Source organism: Rhipicephalus microplus, chromosome X, assembly GCF_043290135.1.
Source record: "Rhipicephalus microplus isolate Deutch F79 chromosome X, USDA_Rmic, whole genome shotgun sequence".
NCBI lineage: Eukaryota > Metazoa > Arthropoda > Arachnida > Ixodida > Ixodidae > Rhipicephalus > Rhipicephalus microplus.
Window position 1 is genome coordinate 70,943,626 of NC_134710.1, and position 15,944 is coordinate 70,959,569.

Genomic DNA, 15,944 nt, shown 5'->3' on the forward strand with positions numbered 1-15,944 from the left:
CGAGATAAGTATACTTCAACGGACGCCATGGGCACGCGCGATGACGAAGCCGACAGCGAAGTGTGTCGAAAACAAGATGCCAAGTGAGTGCTTCTCGAGGAGGTTTTTCTAAAACTTCTGAAGGGGCGGAGTAGCTCCCTAGCTGAAGCCGGCGCGCTGCCATATTGCTCAGGGCAAAAAGCGGATGGGCACTTGTAGCGTAAGTAGCTTTCGCTTTGTGTATGTACTAGCAATGTTGCGTGTGGTGCCTGTAATTGAACACCATGGTTCTGAACACGTCCGTGATAATTTTTCAACGCGGATGGTAGGCTTTGGGTAGCATTTGGCCGGGCAAATCGTGTGTAGCGTACACCGGGCAACAACTTGCGATGTGTAAGAGGGCATGCTGTGCTCGCTCGCTTTCCCTCTCATTTTCGCGAGTACATGGATTTCCTTTTTGCGTCCGGGTGCACAGAGACACTTCGATTAATTTTTGTACGTTTCAAAATTACAAAGACTTGCAGTGCGCGGCACATCAGAGTGCGCTCTGATTCGACGAGGTTAAGTGCCGAAAAAGAATGGCGACTTATGTTCAGTACGCTTGTTGAAGCAGGCTGCTTCGATGAGGCAGGGTAAACAAGACTGGCTTGTGGGATTACTACAGTGTTTGAATCGTTTCCATGCGCACTTACAAAAGACAGTACGTCAATGCGCCTACTACAAGTGAGCGCTTCGTTTTTGAAAGGTAGTTAATGTAGCACCGGTTCTGTATTTCTTGGATTTTGAGTTTTATATATTTTTATGCGCACTATGCTCCCGATGCCAAACTTTCTTATGTGATATGCGGCATGCCTCTTTTTATGTAGGACAAAAAGAAACAAGCTCCTCTGCAAAGTCAAGGAAGTAAACACTTTCGTCTAAAGCGCCTCTCATTGATGGAGCTGTCAAAATCCCACGACCCTCAAACTTCAGCCACAATGGAGTCGTACAAGGAAAAAAAAAATCGTGAACGAGGTACAAATAACAGCTAAAAAAGAAGGGTATGACATCGTAGCAGTACCAGTGGGGCCTTTAAATATATATATTGCTATTTAGCTGACATATCAGCGGTCAAAAGACAACTAGGAAGTGGTCTGTGGTTTGTGCGTGCTGTCCTCCATCATAGTCGATGCTATATGCATCAATTTCAATATAGATTCTTAATATACACGCCTCGTGTCATTTTCTACGTAATATATATATATATATATATATATATATATATATATATATATATATATAGATGAAATAGATGATCAGAGTTTCTTCCGGCTACCGTAATAAAAGTTATAAACTTCGAGAATAGTGCAGTATAGGAAACAAAACAATAAAATATTTATTTAATCCTAACAGTTTAATCCTACGGGAACTTGTATCATTTCACTTACATCCTCCGAAGAAGGCTGGTCCACCAGCCGAAACTGTTAGGATTAAATAAATATTTTATTGTTTTGTTTCCTATACTGCACTATTCTCGAAGTTTATAACTATATATATATATATATATATATATATATATATATATATATATATATATATATATATATATATATATATATATATATATATATATATGTATGTATATACTGGGGAAAATATTCCTAACAACCCACCGTGGGCTGCACCGGCGACGGGGTTACAGTGTACACTCTAACGTGGTCGAGGACCGAAGGTTCCCGATCGCTTCACGGGCTCCCCGGAGTGCCCGGAGTTGTTTCGCAAGTCGTGCACTTTCGATACATTCTAAAAAGTCAGTGTCGTTTACGTAATGCCTCCTTGTTGAAGCGCGCAAGGGGGGGCACCGCCACATCAAATGAAGGGAGGTGGCGAGCTAATCGCATGCCGAGCAGTTAGGAGACATGTCCATATACAGCGCCATAGTGGCCGGTGACGAAAAGGAGCTAGTTTGGAGGAGTCGGAGGGCTATCTGCTGTCTCCTTGTTAGCTCTCTGTGCGGATCTGGAAAGGATTTCCTACTTAATCGGTAGTGCGAACGTAACTCATGAAAGGTGGTCAACGGGTCCCCGTCGGCGCCATCACTACTCCCCTCCCCCTCAGTATGAGGGGGGCTCGTTAGCCCGGGGTGGAGAATGAGTCTTCGCGACCGAGCGTGAGCCATTTAGTCGGGGTTGGTGATGGCGGAGGCGTCATGTGGGCGGTGAACAACGTCAACTTGTGAGGAAATACTGTGCCGTTCATGACAATTCTGTAAGCAGCCGAAGAGATTTGGTTAATGTCAAACGACCTGATGGCCGTTTTCGATTCGGAAAAGAAAAATAGCGGACGGATCTCTAGTCGTCAGCGCTAGAAAGATAGCGACGTGTTCAGCTACCCCGATGGACTTGGTCCTCACCGAGGCTAAGGTACTCGGCGGCTGACCCGTATTTCGCGGGATTGAATCCCGGCTGCGGCGGCAGCATTTTCGATGGAGGCGAAAATGATGTATGCCCGTGTGCTCAGACTTGGGTGCACGTTAAAGAACCCCGGGTGGGCGAAGTTTCCGGAGCTTTCCACTACGGCGTCTCTCATAATCATATGGTGATTTTGGGACGTTAAACCCTACATAACAATAAATCAATCGAAATTGATATCTGCGAAATGGAATGATTTGTTCAAACTCATAAGCCAAGGCTTGAAAGGGGTGCTATAGCGAAAACCCATGAGCTAAAGAGGGGCCGTCACATCATTTGTGCATCATCTCCTTATGTGTGATATCAATAAAACTACAAGCAACACTTCTGAAGCTACCTAGAATCGTCGAGAAAATTAACTCATGGAAATATTAGTTGTTCGAAAGCTGGTGCGTAACAGTACAGAGCTAAATGTGCGAAATTTTTCTGTTAGAAGAGACATGGCGCGAAAATAAAAAAAAAACGCATATAAATAATGGCACCCACACAATGTAAGCAACAAGCACAATTCACATTATCGCGAACATAAGCATACTGCGAATATAACCGATATCAAGCAATGTCTAGTAAATACGCTTGAGTCCCGCAGCCAAAAAAGTGCCCCCCCCCCCCCCGATATTGAGATGGAAATAGAGTGGCTTTGTTCTTCAAGGCCCTCAAGTACGACACCCCCCCTCCCCCGGGAAAAAATTTTCGCTACCAGCTTGGTACACATGAAAAGAATAGATATGCGATTTAAATCATATGTAAAATTTCAAGAGCAGATGTGAAGCTGGTTTGTCATAACTCAATTACGTTTGTTCCATGGAAAAGCGTTGCATTTTTCCAAAAAAAAAAAAAGGCACCACTTTGTTTTCACTCGTGCAAACAAGTAGTCTTGCTGTGATTCCATTTCGTTGCCATTTGTCGGTTGTACTGCACGCAACTAAAAAAATCTATATTCGCTTTGCTGTTAAAAAGCCTTTTCCAAGTGGTGTTTTCTGCGGGATTCTATATATAGAGTACGAGGACCACTTTAGGGGGGGAGGGTGATTTTAAATGAAAAGAGAAAAGTTAGCCCCATAACTGTCTCTCCGGGGGAGGATATATAAACAGTAGCTCACGAGGAATCGGGGTAGAGAAAGGATTAAAAGGATGGGGTTAAAATGCAAAGACATAGAGAGAGAGGAAGGAGAGAGTGAGGCACAGAGACAGTGAAAGACGGAAGTAAGGAGAAGACAGGAAAGATGGACACGGTTGCAGGAGTCCGAGGACGGGGCACCACTGGCGAGAGCTCTTGTCGGCGACAGGAGATGGCGTAGGGCTAATCCAGTCGGCCAGAGCTACGCTGTCGTCGGAGATCGCGAGGGCACAACCGGTCAGCACGGAATCCAGCGAGCGAGTCAAGGCCAAGGACTACTTAATTTCCTTACGTTAATAACTGAAACAGACATTCATGATGAATCACGGCGCTTTTTTGAACATATTGTTCACGGTCATCAATATTGTGACGATGATGTAACTTCAAGTTCTACGGCTTCTAAGCAATAAGAACAGCCGTGTTACGAATGTGGCCTTCATCACTTGTACGATACGCGGACATACATCCCAAACAAAAAAAAAAGTTTACACCAACATTCCTGTTGCAATTGGTCTAAATTATTTTATGGAACAGCAACTGCGCAGTAAATTCTCATTCATGGTAGAAAACGTGTACAAGCTAGTGCACACGACGCCCTGCTAAGAGTTATTTGCAAGTACATTCCGTGCAAAAATGCACAACCAACATCTAAAAGAAATGGAAATGGTTGGAATCGCCCAATAGGGGCATGACCTTATTTTAATCGTTGGCACACAATTTACTATGACGGAAGTTGACGAAAGAAGAGGTAGAAATATTGTAACCAGCCACCTGAATTACTAATCATTATGGGATGAAAAAAACAAAAAAAAAAAACACGCCAGGTCTGCGCGGATCACGCAGCACAGTCACAGCGACAGCTAGAAGAGTAGCCTTTCAGTGGGTAACTATACTGCAAGCACACTTGCTTGATACCCACTTGGTCATTATTAAAAAAAAAATGATTTGGGTAGTAGGTCAGCGTTCGCTATGCTATTTTTGTCATTATTTTGAGAAGCTGAGCAGCATAGTATCCAGTAAACACATGCAAGAAATTTTGTGCCAATTGTTCATACAGTGGCTGACGACGATGAGAAATTCTGGTTGAAGTGGGTATGCGCCACAGTTAATAGAGGATCAAGAACAAGCTTTTGTAAGGGGTTGGAGCATTGGACGGCCCACTCGTTACGCTTCTCGCATTATGCCACGCCTGGTTGTTCTTTCGCTGTTTTGAAGCGCTTTATAGGTCGTATTAACGTGATTGATTTCCCGACATCAAGCCAGCATGAGGCAAGTTTGACAAAAAGTCACCAGCACCAGTGTAGCTCAGTGGTTAAATAAAAAAAAAAAACGATGTAGCTCAGTGGTAGACTACTGGGCTGGCACCCGGGTTTGAGCCACGCTGTGTCATCGGTACTACGTTTTCTTTTTCTAATTTCGCGCGATGTGGTTACGGACACCAGCGACAGACAACTGCGCGTGACCCGAGTTGGGATCTCATAACAGCTTTCGCTGTAAAAGGGAGGCCTGGTTCGAAACAACCCTCGTAGATCGGAGGTTAACCGTTTGCAGTGTCTGAGTGCGTGGCTCCTATATAGCATTGCTGTTGTCTAAAATGAAAGAGCTTTTCAAGGTAACCATTCTCAGGCGTTGAGTGTTTCAGTGAAACCGACATTGTCGCTAGGCGTTCTGGGGAAGCACAATTTCATCCTATATAGCACCGAAAGATTTTCTCAATAAGCAAGATGAGAAATGACTCTTTATATTAACGGAGAAAATTCGCCTAGGGCCATCCTGCTTTTCCTAAGCGCCCTGCAAAGTCCAGGAATTTTACTTGTTTTATGATGAAATGGTGCCACCGTCATCAAGCAAGTGAAAGAAAAAACCATGCCACAATAAATTGATTGCAGGCATGTTAGAAGGGTAGTGGTAAAACGGAGTCAGGGAACAGCATCTTTGGAGATATTTGGATACTTCATAATACTATCTTATTGTTCAGAGTTGTTTAAAAAAATACTACGAAAATATATGCTTTAATTTGTTTCCTTTTTTTTACGGTCAGCCTAACGGCCCCGTTTTCTTGCAATAGGACATTTACGCTTGTAATGCATGCAAGACTGATGCACCGTGGCAACCTAAGGAAAAGAAAATCAAAGCTGTAATAAACCTCCTGGTGGTGCAGCTGATTTTGCAGCTGGTACCCCTCGAGAAAGGCTAAAAAAAAGATAGCTTTGGGGTGTCCACGTGCCATTAGAAGTGTGGGGGTAGTGCTTGATCTGCAAGCACAACTCATTCAATTAATTTCCGACTTTCGGCGCGCGTTCAACATGAGACCGTCCGCACAAATTTTATTATCTGTTGCTGGTCTGGGAACGGCTGCCAAGGGTTGCTAGGAGCAATACGACGATTTGCCTTATAAATTAGCGTTGCAACGAGCCCGATGTGAATCACGTGAAAAGCCCGCGTGACTAGAGCTGGATGTCCGCCATCCAGTGGTGAAGGTGTCGAACGCCGGAGCACGCATACCGAATAATTCTTAAATGCTGAGCATTACTTAGTCGAACCATGTCACGGCTCCGGCGTCGATGGTGCCGTCCGGACCCCCCCATGCGCATGCTCGCGTCTCGTGCCAACTGTCACTCCCTTCACCCTCTCTCGCCTCGCAAGGCCGATACAGGCAGCGTCTTCTAGTAAAAAGACAACCGACGGCTTTGAGTTGCACAACCATTCACTGGCCACTCCGTATAAGCATTGGATCGTGCGATCGGAATTCAGTCAAGGGCGTCTTCATCTGGCTTTCGTTTGACTTGAGCTTTGCTTGACTCGAGTATAGATGTGATGGAAGCAACAGTACCTTCAACCAGTAGTGGGGCACAACCCAACATCAGCGTCCCACCACTCGTTAAAGGAAACGCCTCTCCTTTATTCAATAAATAGGAATAATAAAGACCAAATAACAGTTAAACATTCCCTAAACAAGCCTAATTACGCAAAATTCACGCGATACCCCTAACTCGCTGTGACGCATCTACTAGAGTTCTCCACGTGTGAATACGCGGAAGGCTTTATTTCTCTTTTTTCACCAATAAGCGTCTTATGCCTCCTCCACTGCGTTAATAATATGAATTGGCACTTGAGGCATAAGGCGGAAGCTCCCTATACCTCCCATGTTTTCGCTGTCGGCTGCGGCAGCACCGTTTTTACCACTGATGATTGCCGGGCATCCTACTAGAGAGAAATTGCGAACAGAAAAAATTTTCATGACGTAACTGGTGACGTCTTACATAGAGGGAAAGAACAAAAAATTGCGAGGAGGAGGGCTGCCATGAAAGCCCTTCTTTCCCACTTCACATGCAAGGGGAATGCGCTCGTGCCGTGCTCCCGACTGGGCTTCCGAAATTAGGTGCCTTTCTCCTCTTCTAACCACTACCACCACAACCACCACCAGGTCCACTGGCCGCTTGGGCGATGCAGCCATTCGTAAAATTTTGTTATTATTTTTTTATTTTGTTCATGTTTTTTGAAGAGGCAAAACTTAATCTGACTGATTTGTCAGCAAGAGGAAACTCGATCGGCACAAATAAAATGATCTTTTTTATTGCGCAGAAACAGACATACATGTAGTGTGAAAGTGTCAAGTCTATAAAAGCAGCTTCAACTTACAAGTGACACTACACTTCTCTCAGTCCAGTCAGGCTTGCAGAGAGCTGGGTTTAGTAATATGTACTCATGCAAAATAAATAGCAGCTCAAATAATGGGTCCGAATTTCTTTGCTCACCCACTGCATTTAGGAAGCGTTGAAAAGCCTTCGCGAAACTAGAAATCTCTGTTTTAGCACTCAGCAGAACCGCGGAAAAGATGTGTTGCCCAGTTGAGCGTACTGCGCAGGGACCGCTTGTACGGACGGCGACACTGCGTGAAAATTGCATGCGGAACTTCGCGCTAACATAATTTTTTTCGCTTTTCTTTGCTGCCTTTTCAATAATTAGTATAAAGATCTTTCTTTGCAGACACTTCGCTAAATTCTCGCTTGCGTGTGTGGTTTTGCGGTTTTTCGCACTTGCGTTGTATTTATGCAAAGATTGTGTGACACCAGTGCACCTATGGTCGCTTGGATGGCATGAATGAAAAGTTGCAGTTGATGATTGGAAGGCTATACTAAAGCAATGAATCCATGGTATTTGCTGCGTTGACTGATTTTCGTGCAGTAATCTAACCGGGTCGGCATCCCGCTCTCCCATAGTAGAGTACCACGTACTCTTAATCGTTTAACACATTTATAATACACAGCATTAGCTGTGTTGTTTAGATGCAAAGAGTAATTGATTTGGGGGCTTAACGTCCCAAAACCACCATATCATTATGAGAGACGCGTAGTGGAGGGCTCTGGAAATTTCGACCACCTGGGGTTCATTAGCGTGGCCCCAACTATCAGCACACGGGCCTAAATTTCCGCCTCCGTCGGAAATGCAGCCGCCGCAGCCGGCATTTGATCCCGCGACCTGCCGGTCAGCAGCCGAGTACCTTAGCCACTTGACTACCGTCACAGAAAGTGGTGGCACTGGTAAAAATGACCGTGAGGCAGCGCACTTCGAACCGGAAGTCGATGCAGATGGGCGCCGTGGTCCACAATCCTTTGGGTGAGCCATGAGAGAGAGAGAGAGAGAGAGAATAAAAGATTTATTTGCGACCAAGGAAGGAATGTCGGTAAGTGGGATCCTTAGTCCGGATCCCATATCCCATTGGCACTGGCCGCTGTCTTCGCTCGTCTCACGAGAGCCTCTTGGGTCTTGGGATCCGAGCTGGAATGAGCTAACTCCCAACCTATACAGTGTTGAGTTGTGCTCTGGGTTGTAGAGGTGGATTGTGTGGACACTCCCATACCACGTGGTACAGGGTGGCTGTTTATTGACGCAGAATCTACATTGTGGTTCGTATGCGTCAGGATCTATTTTGGACAGAATGTATGATTTGGGGTAAGACAAGGTCTGCAGGTGACGCCAGGCTACCTGAGATTCTTTGCTGAGTTTTGGCCCCGGGGGCGTAAGTTTTCGTCTTTCGAGTCTGATGTTCTAGAATATCTGTGTATGTTAGGAGCGGGTCCATACTCATAGCCGAGGGTGGAGGTCCGGAAGAGAATTCTCGGGCCGAGGCTTGGGCGAGCTCAATGCCTCTAACTCCGCAGTGGCCGGGTATCCATATTAGCTGTTTCCATTCGCCCTCTGAGCGCGAAGACGAGAGTTGTGTAAGAAGTCGATGCTCAATGGGGCCAATGTAGCCTTTACAACGATTTCGGTAGGCTGCTTTTGAATTTGTTAGAACGAAGGTGGACCTTGGGTTTCGTAGGGCGAGGGCAATTCCTGCTTTTTCCATACTAGTTGTGTCTGTGTCCTGGGCTGATATACAATCAACCTGTTTTTTACGATTAATGACGCTTGCTGTTTTTTTGCCGTTCACAGGTTCAGCTGCATCGACAAAGAAGGCACCCTCAGTATCTGAGTAGTTGTCGTGAACATTTGCCCATGATGGACGTCCATGTTCGTTGAACTGAGGATGCATGTTGCATTGTGTCACAAACGAGTGCTGAAAAAAGGGCGCGCTGCCGAATTCTCGCGACCAAGCGCTAGAGAGACGCCTCAAGGTCAACGATAAAAAGAAAACAAACATCCTAAGGCTCCCTGGGTGCGCCGTCCCTCCCCTCTCGGAAGCGTTGTCTCGCCGACTAACCTCCTCACATCGGCGGCCGAACAAGCCCTGGAAGGTTCTCGAGGGAAAGGGGCGTGGTGATGCAGAGTTGCGTCATCTGTCGCGGAGGGCCCTTGAACCGTTTCGCGCTTTCCCCAGCCTTCGCTGCGTATCGCGCCGACGAAGCGATGAGAATTTTCTGGAATCTAGCGCGGAAGGTATTTAACCGAGCCACAGAAATGGGAGAGGATGAGAAGAAGGAATATTGCGCCAGAGTGCGTAGGGTGTTCCGCCTTGTCGGCGAAGCCTTTTGTCCTCAGTGACAAAGTAGGAGAAGAAGAGGATTTCCACCTGAGGGGTGAAGACTCGTGCTACAGGCAAGAGTGTGTGTCTACCGCCAGCGAGCGAAGATGCGTGGAAACAGCTGCGCATGGGAAGCCGACGTGTTACCAGCGAAGAGGTTTGGTGCTTGTAGAGCGGCCAATTGAAGACGCGAGGTTTCCTGGAAAAGAAACTTCGGGGGCAGCGGAACGACAACAGCGCTGCACTTTGAGTGAGTGATTCTCGGAAGAGTATCATTCAGACTTTTGTTCCAAGGACTTTGGACTGAATAAGTTTTCGAACTCTTTAGTCTTTAAGTGTCTTGGTTGTTCGATGCATGCGACTGCATTGTAGTGCATACTGTTGTTTGTGTCCATTGTTTCGAGTGTGGCTGATTGTACTGTGTAGTACGTTGTTTGATTGGTGACATATTGTATTCAACTATTGTCGAGTGTGCATATTTTTGTATCAATTTGATCTGCCATAAGTGAGAATATAATTTTGTTTTGTTTATCAACTTTAGGCTCTGACTTGTTCTTTAGGCCACAGCCGGCGTCTGCTGGCGCGCCAAATAGGACCATTTCTAAATTGTCCACGCTTTCGTGGTGCAGTTCGGGGGGCCGATATTTTGGTCCTTGGATTTATCCCGGCGATCGCTTCCATAATTAACAGGACCTGTGACACATGGTAGTGGTTTGATGATGAAGTCTTGCCTCCATTCATGTGAGATACGTTGTTTTCCCCTTCTCTCAGTGGGGGCTTCGATGCCATGTTCTGACAGTGTTTTCTGGCCCATTTTAGTGATGGTGACGCACATGGCTTGATTCGTGTCGTGTGCATGGAATAGTTCTGATAAGGTATTGTGGAGCCCCATTTGAAGCTGACGTTGCATGAGTGTCCACGGGGGAAAGTTCAGAGCCTTGTTGAGAGACACACGCGTGACTCTGTTTATTTTGTGCTCGTCTGCTTTCAAGACCCTCAGGTAACGAAAGCTATAGAATATGCGACTGAAAACAAATGCCTGAATGAATCGCATTATGTCGTGTTCTTTCATCCCTCTTCATCGGTTAGCCACCCGACAAATCATGTGAGAGATTTGGTGGCACAACGTTTTTAGTTTATGTAAAAGCAGATGACTTGTTGGCTCGAATATTGAAGTGGGCCCCCAGAATTCAGATGGTTTCAACCTCTTTTATTTGCGTTCTATTGAATTGTACCTTGAGGGGTGTATTGTCAGATGCTTTATTTCTATATACTAGGATTGCAAGTTTGGTGGCGAAGCACTCCACAACACTCTTGCGTTCTATCTTTTCCACGATGAAGGCGGCCTTTTGGAAGGCTTCTTCTATCTGACCCAGGTTGTGAGACCGGCTCCAGATCTAGACGTCATCAGCATATATGGCGTGGAGTACTTGCGAAATTTCATTTAGGGCCTCCGAGAGGCGCATGAGGGCGATATCCAAGAGGAGGGGGGAAAGGGCAGCACCTTGGGGAGTACCAAAATCACTCACGGTGATGGGTTGAGATTTAAGGCCCCCTATGTGGATAGTGACTTGTCTGTCTGTAAGGAAGTTCAGCACACGTGCAAATAATTATAGACCGCACTTGAGTTCCCGTAAGTTTTCTAAGATATTGAAGTTCCGAACATTGTCAAAGGCACCCTTGAAATCAATTGTAAGAATGGCCCTTTCCGCTTGAGTGGTTCCGCTAGATAGGTTGACAATCTCGTGTTTTAGTTAGAGGAGGATGTCCTGCGCTGACAAATGGGGACGGAAGCCGTACATAGTGCCAGGCAAGAGGTTCTGTTTTTCTAGATATTCGGTTAGCCTTATTTGTAAGGCCTTCTCCATCACCTAACCAGCGCATGACGTGTGGGATATGGGACGGAGGTTATCAATATTGAGCGCTTTTCCGGCTTTCGGGATGAAAGTGAGCTCGGCCGATTGACACGCTATGGGAAGCGTATATCCGGCGTCCCAGTACTGGTTCATTTTATCTACTAGCAACTGAGTCATGTCATCACTCAGGTTAGAGAGGAGCCCTATGAATACCTGATCGGGTCCCGGGCCGGTACCTTCTCACAACGACCTGCCTTTGGTCTCCGACTTTCCGTCGGTAAACGTAGCCTTCCCGAAAATTCATTACAAAATTTCATTTAGGGCCTCCGGGAGGCGCATGAGGTGGACATTGAAGAGGAGTGGGGAAAGAACAGCTTCTTGGGGAGTACCAAAATCGCCCATGGTGGTGGATGCCTGCTCGACTCGTTTGATTATGTTCGGTTGCAGCGCAGAGTAGCGGATATATATATATATATATATATATATATATATATATATATATATATATATATATATATATATATATATATATATATATATATATTGTTACGCCACGTATGTGCCGGACGAAGAAGGAAAAAGAAGCAAGGGGTGTGGAAGAAGAAGATCATCATCATCTGCCTGCGCCGATACGGCTCGTCCCTCGAACCGTGTATCAATAAACCCCCAGACGCCTACTGAGGTCGTAACAGAGTGGTGGAAGGTGCTGGGTATAGGAACCAACGACGGGACCGCTACCCCTCGGATTTCGCCGGAGTCGTCGCCTCGCCGGCCTGCCTCCTTCTTTGGCCATCATGCCTGACGAAACAGAAGCTCGGGAACCAGTCCCCAGCAGTTCTTGGCCGTATCACAGAGAGCCACGAACCTTCTCCGGGAGGGCCAATGACGACGTGGACTCATGGCTCAAACATTTCAAGCGAGTAAGCAACTGCAACAAATGGGATGCTGCCTCCCAACTGTCACGCGTTGTTTTCTACCTCACTGATGTTGCCCTCGTTTGGTATGAGAACCATGAAGATATTCTGACAACATGGGAACGCTTTGTTGAAGAAATCAAGAAGTGTTTCGGCAACTCAGCTGCAAAAAAGAAGCTTGCCGAGCAGAGTCTTGCACAGAGGGCCCAGCTATCCGGTGAGACCTGCACCGTGTATACTGAAGAGATTTTGAGGCTGTGTAGGGAAGTCGATTCCAGCATGTCGGAAGAGGACAAGGTGGGGCATTTGCTGAAGGGAATTGCAGAAGATGTTTACAACTTCCTTATTAGCAGGGAAAGCCTGACTTCAGTGTCTGACGTTGTACGGCACTGCCGCACGTTTGAAACCCTGAAGCAGCGCAGAATAGCGCCTAAGTTTGGTCGTCTGGCAAATGTCACCTCAGTAGCCAGCATAGAAGCGGCCTCAACTGGTGACCTTTCGGCAACCATCCGCCAAATTGTTCGGGAAGAGTTACTCAGACATGGCGAAATGACACGTGAACGGGCAGCTGCCACGTCTCCATCCTATTTCCCGCAGGACACCACTGCCCCACAGCTTACAGTTTATGAACATCCATCCGTCAACGCAACGGAGGTTGCAGGGCCTCGGCGTATTCAGCAGTCAAGTCCGGTTTTTTACGAGCGATCACAGTACCCTCAACGTTTCCGTTCCGTACGCCCATACCACCCACCGACAACTGATTTCATTGAATCTCGGGCTTACGCGAACGCTCGCAGACGTGAACACTTCGAAGGACGGCGACGACCTCGTCCTGCGCCTGTGTGCTACAACTGTGGTCTGACTGGTCACATATCGAGGTATTGCGATCGTTCGCGCATACCACGCTATGATCAGTGGACAAGCTTGACCGATAAACCTGCTGTCCCACCTTTTCAAGGACACTGGCCCACCGACGCAAGACCCGGCAGCAGCTTCTGGCACGGACACTGGCGCAACAACTCCCCTGCCTCTGATCGAAGTGTGACGCCACCTCCTGCGCCTCGATCCCACCGGTCTCCATCGCCACGGCGCCGCCCATCGTCACCACATCAGGAAAACTAAACAGTGCGGCCGATGGGGGTGAGGTCGCTGGTGACTTGCTGCAAAACGAAATACCCCCGTCTGTGTTGATGTTCAAGAACAAGGTAGAAGTTTTTGTTGATGGTGTGTGTACGATGGCTTTGGTGGATACTGGTGCTACAGTTTCGATTATGAGTGCTGCTTTTAAACACCGTTTAGGACAAAAGGTGATGTTTTTGTGGGAGAAGGCAACAACATTCTGTGGCGTTGGTGGTAACTCGCTGTGTCCCATTGGTGTCTGTACCGCAGAAGTGTGCTTGGGTGATCAAGTGTTTGTCACAGAGTTTACGATTCTTCCAAGGAGCACACACGACATAATCCTGGGGATTGACTTCCTTCGAATGTGTGGCGCCACTGTTGATTGTAGAAATGGAGAGGTGTACATATGTGATGCTGCCCCTGGAGAACTATTAGAGAATTCAGACAGGGAGCACGGTGCGCTCCGGGTCAGTGAAGATAGCATTGTGCCGGCATTCTCTGCAGTCTGTGTCCCTGTATACTCTTCACGCATTGAAAACAGTGACAGTGCGTTCGACGCATTAGTGGAGCCCTTTCATCTCAGTTGCATTAAGAAGAACACATTGGTGCCGCATTGCATAGTGTCACTCGTTCAAGGACGCACAGGACTATGGGCGGTAAACTGTTCAGCTGAGTCGGTGGTTCTACCAGGAGGACTGAAGCTTGCCAAGTTCAAAACATACTCACCGATGGCAGTGGCTGCCCTCAGTGATGCTCCAGGTGGGGCCTCAGCCAATACTTCTACGGCCGATTCAAAACTTTTACCTATGATCGACAAGTCACTTACTACTGACAAACGCCGCATGCTTCTGGACGTTTTGTCGAAATACGTGGCGATTTTCGATTTTTCCCATGACCATGCGCCCTCGATTCCCGCGTCTCGGATTCTCCACAGGATAAACACGGGAACAGCACAGCCCATCCGCCAGAAACCCTACCGAGTGTCGCCGTCTGAGCGCAAGATAATTGATGAACAAGTGCGTGATATGCTGCAGAAGGGTGTCATTCGAGAATCATCGAGTCCTTGGGCGGCTCCCGTGATTCTAGTCAAAAAGAAGGATGGTACCTGGAGATTCTGTGTGGACTATCGCCGTCTAAACTCCGTCACAAAGAGAGATGTCTACCCTCTCCCACGCATTGATGACGCTCTAGACTGCCTCCATTCAGCATCCTACTTTTCGTCCATAGACTTACGCTCAGGCTATTGGCAAATACCTGTGCATTCAATGGACAAAGAAAAGACGGCTTTCGTTACTCCGGATGGACTATATGAATTTAACGTGATGCCTTTTGGTCTATGTAACGCGCCCGCTACATTTGAAAGATTCATGGACACCATTCTGCGCGGCCTGAAGTGGAACATCTGTATGTGTTATCTTGACGACGTTGTTATCTTCGGGCGTACATTCAGTGAACATAACGAAAGGGTAGAGCTGGTTTTGAAATGTATTCGAAATGCTGGCTTGGTTCTTAATGCAAAGAAGTGTCATTTCGGAGCTCGACAAACACTGGTGCTGGGACATCTCGTCAACAAGGATGGCATCAGGCCCGACCCGAATAAGACGGCGGCTGTTAGAGCTTTTAAACCACCTGGCTCAGTGAAGGAGCTTCGGAGCTTCTTGGGCCTCTGCTCTTACTTTCGCCGATTTATTCCCGCCTTTGCAGAAGTTGCCTTTCCACTGACCTGTCTTCTCCGCCAAGGTGCTAGTTTTGAATGGACTCCTGATTGTGAAACTTCTTTCAACCAACTGAAGTTCTTGCTCACGTCGCAGCCTATCCTGCGGCACTTCGATCCTTCTGCGGCGACTGAAGTTCACACCGACGCAAGCGGCATTGGCATAGGTGCAGTCCTGATACAGCGATGTAATCAAGTGGAACACGTAATCGCATATGCCAGTCGTACTTTAAGTAAGCCGGAACGCAATTACACTGTGACCGAACAAGAATGCCTTGCACTCGTCTTCGCTGTGCAGCGATTCCGCTCATACCTATACGGTCGTCCTTTCCAAGTAGTTACGGATCATCATTCTTTGTGCTGGCTTATCAACCTTCGGGATCCGTCAGGCCGTCTAGCACGCTGGGCCCTCCGGCTGCAAGAGTACAACTTCACGGTATCGTACAAGAGCGGCAGGAAACACGCGGACGCAGACTGCCTTTCAAGGATGCCAGTTGATGCTACAGTTTGCGACGCTGACGATTTCGATCATCTGATTGCGTCCGTAGCACCAGCGTTCCCGGATAAGGCCACCTTTGAAACTGAGCAGCGGAAGGACGTGAGTTTGAATCCGTTATTCGTGATCGCACAAGCATCCACTCCGGAAAGCCGCTTTTGCGTCCGTGATGGTCTACTGTACAAGAAATCCATCTCCGGCACCGGTTCCCGCTTCCTGCTGGTGGTTCCAGAGGCACTACGGTCATCTGTTTTGTACGCCATGCATGATGACGCCACTTCAGGTCACCTCGGAACGACGCGCACTCTTCATCGTACCCAGGAACGCT